The sequence below is a fragment of the Diadema antillarum genome, unplaced genomic scaffold (assembly GCF_040938485.1).
Source record: "Diadema antillarum isolate AM-2024a unplaced genomic scaffold, OU_Dant_1.0 seq00001872_RagTag, whole genome shotgun sequence".
Taxonomy (NCBI): Eukaryota; Metazoa; Echinodermata; class Echinoidea; order Diadematoida; family Diadematidae; genus Diadema; species Diadema antillarum.
This window is the reverse complement of record NW_027272541.1, coordinates 48431-55854: the sequence shown is the minus strand read 5'-3', so window position 1 is coordinate 55854 and position 7424 is coordinate 48431.

Here is a 7424-nt window from a genome sequence, read left to right as displayed (position 1 = left end):
AAAGTTGACTTGCTATTCCTTTGTAGTAAATATGAAAATGATTGATATAAAATAAAGACATACTGGGGATAAAGCAACAAAGAAAAAACATGATTTTAGCATATTTCCTATGTATTTCTTTATATTTTGGGACATAGCGCCCTCAGTGGGTGACCCTGAGAAATTTCAAATGTTGGTTCATGTAGAGCATGAGTTGCTCGACCAATGTGCCAAATATGACGGTCATACATCTTACAATAAAGAAGTTATGTAGGGGGCACAATGTGCCCCCCCCCCCCCACCCCCCTTGGGCCTTGAAGGGGTCAAAATAGCTCGGGCTTTATAGGGTTAAAGGACAAGTTCACCTCCATAGACATGTGGGTTGAGTGAATGCAGCAATATTAGCAGAACACATCAGTGAAAGTCTGAGGAAAATCAGACAATCCGTTCAGAAGTTATGAATTTTTGAAGTTTCTGCTCAGTCACGGCTGGATGAAAAGACTACTGTAGCTTGTGATGTAACATGTGTACAACGATATAAAGAAAGAATAAAGAAAATTCAACATATTTTCACTTTTCTCGCATAACAAATGAATACTCGACTTCTCTCTTTCAGAAGGCAGGAGGATTAATATAACCCTAAACACACGTCAGTAATAAGTCGAAGAAATGTGCACTTTATTCAAAAAGTAAAGTTTAGTGAAATTCTCTTCTTCTTTTTTTCATTTCAGCTCCTACCATTCATTTCATTATTTTGCGCTGTTATTTTGCCTGTATTAGTTAATTATTTATGAATTTATTAGTACCTTCTTAAGAGTGATTCGATGGTACATAATTATTATTTGTACATTACTTATTTCAACTTTTGAAGATTCGAATTAAAATGCAAACATGTGAGTTTTGTTTATTTTTTTTTTGTTATCCACTTGCGTCTTCTTGTTTATCATTATGAACATTCTTCAGCTGAGAGTGTGAGTAGTAACATAGCTAATCGTATTGTATATAATCAAGTCCGCAAAAATCATGTCGCTTATTTGTTCAGTAAAAGTTAGGATTCGTTTAAAGCTATATCTAATTTCAAATTAATTTTCCTATTTTTCTAGCGATGGCATCAAGACATGCAATTAAGGAATGCGCTGATGGGAACCAAACTCGTCAAAGCCGGTGTACATACCAATCTCCCTCTAACATTCCCTTTTCTCTTGCGTGCGTCGTGAGTGGATTCAAACCCAACATTTCCATGCTATGGACCGAGGAGTCGGGAAAGAGACTGAATTCCGTGGTCTCACAACAGAGCACACTTTCTGACGGCACAAACGAGAGGTTCGAGACAATCACTGTATCAGCTAAACATGGGACAGAGCAAACCTTCATGTGCGTGGCTACCGGTGACTCAATCGAAGGGACGTCGACCGTAGAAATCACCGTTCTGCCTTTACCAGGTTTAGTGAAATGTTAACTTTTCAGTATTTCCGAAGATGATTGTTGAACAAGTTATAATACTATAACATTTTTGTTTATTGAGGTTTGTCACAGATAAGTTTAATCTGATTGAATATTTTACCATTGCGTTTCCGTTTGAATACCCCTAAACTCATGCGCACAAGTACCAAGATCAATATTTCAAAAGTAAAGACAGAGAAAAAAAAACAGCCCTCTGACTGTCACCTGATTGACCTTCGAATAATGAAATATGTTCTACCAAAACATGTCTAACCATTTTCACTGTTTAAATGATCACTCCTCTGGTGCTCACAGCATAGAAAACAAAATGTCAATGCCATACCTGTATCGAGGTTTACACGTTCTTACTGTCTTCTATCAGTAAAAAACGCGTCCCACATGTGTCTATATTATATTTCAGGAAAACTTGGTAATGCGGGTCTCATCATTGGATTAAGCATTGGAGTGCCTGCTGCCATTCTCATCCTATTTAATCTTCTTGGAAAGTATCTTCAAAACAAACATCAGGACTACCTACCGAGAAAAGGTGCCGATTTATGCAATGTTGACATCGTTTTTCATCTGTGATTGTTGGGAGGGGCGGAATGGAAGGGCACTGTGTCTGCTTTACCATACAGTCGGTCTGCATTTGCACAAATTTTGTGGAAGGGAGAAAGCTATTACCCATAATGAAGTATGTAACATACTTTACTTTCCTCTGAATAGTTGTATAGAAATGGTAATGGTAAGCCATTTCTTTTGAACACTTGTATTATTACCCATTATTACCCATACGAGGTAGTTTTGCGAGGCAATTGCAGTTGATATTTTGCTCGGTCGTCGAGGTCAGCGGGCGATATTGTTGGGTATCACCCTACATCCGGGTCTCGCCATTCACTTTACATGTAAACATTGCGGTCAATCACAAAGAGGATACATTCGCAAATCTGCGACAACGCATCGCTAGCGGAGAGGTTTCGCGATGAAGGGCAAATTCCCATACGTTATCACGTAAAAAACGAGGACGGTCGCTGCGACTAGCTGTGTGAGCGCGCGGCGTACCTTATTGTGCCTGGGGTTGTGTGCAAGCATGTGGGTGTAGTTGAGCGCAGTGGTGTAGGGTTCGACCTGACGCCGAGTGGATTTTGTTACCGTAAATAGAGAAGTTTACATTGTATTGATTTGAGTAACTGCTCAAAGATGCCTGAAATACCTGAAAATGGGTAGTAGTAATAATAATAATAATAGTAATAATAATATGGACTGTCCTTTCCGGGGATACGACATTTATTGCCCTCACTAGAAAGTATTGCCCTCGTCTTCGACTCGGGCAATAAATGTCGTATCCCCCTCAAGGCGAGTCCATATCATATCAATATAGACTGAAAACAGAAACAACGTGAGAGCAATATCTAACAGGTAAGGTAACTACTAGTATTCTGGGTCTCTCTACTCTTCGACAACTGCCTATTAGAGGCATTGCTCTATACAGCCGTGATTTCCAATGAATACACATATTAACAAGGTTATACAAACATCCGTTTTCATTGTAATTGAGTTTTGCTGTTGTTGGTGGTGATACTTTTCAGGATGTGGCTGGAATCCCTGCTGGCGCAGACCAAACATACCAGAGCAATGTCAAGAGGAACAGGAACTTATACAGAGTATGAAAAATATCTAGATAATCACAGTATCCTTTTGAAGACAAAGAGAGATTGCTGAGTCTATTCTTGAATAATGTACACTTTCGAATTTTAGGTTCTCGCCATCAATCATTATACAATAATGTTCGATTCGTTTTCTTTCAATTTATTTCCTTTCTTTTTTTCTCAATGAAAACACTCCGCGTACAACAAATTAAAATGATTCGTGATATAAAAGCACACCGTTCACGAATCATTTTAATTTATTGTACGCGGAGTGTTTTCATTGAGAAAAAAAAGAAAGGAAATAAATTGAAAGAAAATGAATCGAACTTGTATATATATATATATATATATATATGACAAGTGTGTGTGTGTGTGTGTGTGTATGCTTGTGTGATATGGTGCTGATTATGTGTGCAGAATGTTTCTGCTGTTCTTGGGGCTTATGATTGTGATAAATGAATAAGGGGGCTGAATATTTATTATTTCGTTGCGTATACATCCAAATGTAATACATAATAACCCTTTGTATCACCCTTTTCATTTCTCTCCAAAGGACAATCGTTGCTTACAGAGGAACAAGTACAGCAATGCAAAGAAGACTTAAAGGCGTATTACCGCATGACACGACGAAGGGTCAGAGTGGATCCACTCAACTTTATGAAACTTGCTGAATTGGATGACATTTATACAAATCTAAGTATTATCGACCAAAACAGCATGCGAAAGAGTAAAATAATATCATACAGCGATCTTTTGACAAACAATGGAAATCTTTCACAGCGTATTCTGATACAGGGTGAGGGAGGTGTCGGGAAAACAACACTATGCGCTAAGATTGCCTGGGACTGGTGCCAGGGACGGATTCTCCAGGATTTAGACATGGTGATCCTAATTCCTCTTCAAGATGTCACTAACAAAATGAGTATTGGTGGGATTGTAAAAACATATCTCTCTGACTCATATACAGCGACACAGAAAATGATAGATGACTATATTTCAGGAAATCAAAGTAGGGTTCTCATTACATTTGACGGTTTCGACGAGTTTGACGAACAGTTAAGTAAAAAGAACAGCTGTGAGGTCATTCGCATTCTAGGAACAGAGCAATATAAATCATGCAAACTGATTGTCACCACACGTCCATGGAGAACAAATGAATTCATGCTGGACAAGATTCTTGCCGAATCTTATACTTTTCTTAGCGTCGAAGGATTCAACAACAAAAATGTATCAACTTACATAAGGAGGTACTTTCATATTAGAGAGAAGGACAATCTTGCAGAAAACTTGATCAGTTTTGGAGAGGAAAATGATGTCATCCGGTCAAGCATTGCCCCATTTCCTATCTACTGTACCATGCTTTGCCTCATGTGGAATGACTTTAGTGAAGAGAGAAGACAGAAAATGCAAAAATTGCAAACTTTCTCCAAGATTTTTGGAGAAATGATCTCTTTCCTAAAAGAACACTACGCATCAAAGGCTTGTGAAAATCTACACGCTCAGAATATTGCCTATCATTTGATTGAAGCTAGTGAGGCAATTCAAGACATAAGTAAAATAGCGCTAAATGGTTTATTTGAGAGAAAATTTTCACTTCCTGTAGAACGATTTAGCGACTGTCACGATGCCATGGAAACATGCTGCAAAGTGGGTGTTTTAACAATAGAAAGAGATGTCATCACAAGGGAGCGTCGGTGCGATACCAACATTTCATCCTTGGTGGCTTCAACTGTTTCTTTCCCCCACAAACTATTTCAAGAATACATTTCAGGAGTGTATATTGAGTTCCTATTCGCCAATGATCGAGCCAGGTACCACACAATGAAAAAAGAACTGCTAAGTCGCCCTGAAGAGTTCCGCTACGTACTCTACTTTGCCTCAGCTTCAAGGAATGAGCTCGGCTTGGATATCATTGAGGGATTGATGGAGTTTTCTAAGCGGTATTTATGCGTTGACGTCGCGTTTGAATGTCACACTGAAGAGCCAGCAAGAACAGTGGGGAAACGTTGGAATAAATACAGGTTATCATCCTCTTGGACAGAACACACAGTGTCAGGAGTTGTTTTCATGGTGCGATTTAATCAAGTGGTGAGTGATACAGCATATATATATCAATTTAACCTATACTACAGAAAGATTGTATAGAATAGCAGCAGCAATATCATTGCAGCGTGTGGGTGCGTCTTTCCCTGTGTGTAATTGAGTGCAGAATAGGCCTACTCAACCTCAACTGCTGTATATTTACAGAATCACAGCGGTTTTTAGATCTGATAATCTGTTAATATTGAAATAATCGCTTTAAAATGCCAAATCTTGTAAAGGAGAAAAATCATTCTCATATTATTCCTCATATATTAAGCAAGTGACTTGGTGTATGAATAACTCATTCTTAACCGCCCTGTCATTTCTCTAATATCGGCAGTTTCACTCTTGATTCAAAATTCAAACCGACATGGGAAAGTTACTATTGCCAAAGCTCTTCTGGCACCAGACGCCGCGTATCAAAGGAAGATGTCGTACCGGATATCCCGTTTAGTACATATTCTGTATCTTGGGCACATGAGTATGGATAAAGCTGTTTTACATGTCAAAGTAAGCATGAAAATATTGTCGCCCGTATTCAAGGTTTTGCGATTATTCAAATTACGATATGAATCGTAATATTGTTAATCATCTCATTTGATCTGAGTTTCCCACCTCCAACCAACTGCGTTTTCATGTGTGACCCTGCATCACAATACCAACTGAAAGTCACCAGACGTGGATTTTAAGTTAGGACAGATTCTGAAAAACCAGACATATACAACGCGCTACAAATGGAAAAAGTGTATGTGTGCGTGTGTGTGTACGCCTCATACACAAACATAGTGACCGCGAGCTGCTGTGATTGGAGGAGAGAGGCCAGAAGACGCGCGGCTTTTTTGGCCTCTCTTCATGAGCATGCGCACTGAGAGTGTGCGTCCATTCGGAAGCTCTCGTGGCTCGGGCAGCCATTTTGGGTCAGGAGATTTGTAGTCTAAAGTGTTATTCGCTGACCCATTGAGCCAGCGCTATTCTCATTCGGTGTCACTACATTTGGCACAGAATGGGGGAGGCAGCGTGTTGCCTTCGTCTCCGTGCCGCACAAACCACTCGCCACGATTGTAAGGCTTTAAGGAGACCTTTTCAGATTTTTCCATTTGAACAACTATAATATGGTTATACTGAGGACAGAGTTTCAGAATTTATGATAACTGGGATGAAGAATAAGAAGATTTTCAAAGTTTAGAACAAATTGCAATGAACAAAGATGATGACATGGCAGAGTCACCATAAGAATGCATGAGTTGGGGCTAAATGAAGCAGAACAAAAGAAGAAGGCATGCATAGATTATACACAGGTGAACTCGCAAACAAGCAGTATTGTAATGGAATTACACTGCTACATTTCTGAAATATGAGCCTCCTATGTCATTAACCTTGTTCAGAGTAATTTGTTTAACGTTTTTCAAAGTATTGTGTTTCTCTGCTCAAGATTCACAATAAATTTCACAAATTTACAGATGGAGTAGTCGATTTATGTACTACATGATGTGAAATTATGAAAATCGTCTGGAATGTCCCTTTAAGCGCCGCAGATAGATTCAGCCCCTAGCAACGAGGGAGTGATCTTATTGGTCAGTGCGTGGCATCCTGTATGCTGAATGGTCATGCGTAGACCGCGGGCGCTAAGCTTGAATGAACATTCTACAGTCCACCATGCGCACGACGCTTAAATATTAAATTATCAAACACTAAATATTGACTAGATTGACCCATTTTTATCTGTTTTAAAGGGACATTCCAGGCGATTTTCATAATTCCACATCATATAGTACATAAATCAACAGCTCCATGTATAGATTTGTGGAATTTATTGTGGTTCTTGAGCAGAGAAACAATACTTTGAAAAACGTTGAATGAATTACACTGAACAAGGATGATGACATAGGAGGTTCACATATTCCAGAAATGTAGCAGTGTAATTCCATTACAATACTGCTTGCTTGCGAACACACCTGTGTATAATCTATGCATGCCTTCGTCTTTTGTTCTGCTTCCAAGAGCCCCAAGTCATGTATTCTAATGGGGAACCTGCCATGTAGGCCATGGGGTGAGCTGGTTTTTTCGCTTGTTTCGTTCCGACAACTGCGGCACTAAAATTTCTCCACAGCTACGTGTAAACAAATAACCAAAAAGGCTACAGGAAAAAGTTCGACACAAACCCTCCTGCAGTATTTTGGTAATTTAGGGGGAAACAGTGAACTTTTTTGTCACTGAGGAGCTGAATATGTACACTTTGCCGTGTACGATATTCATTCGCGAACGATCATG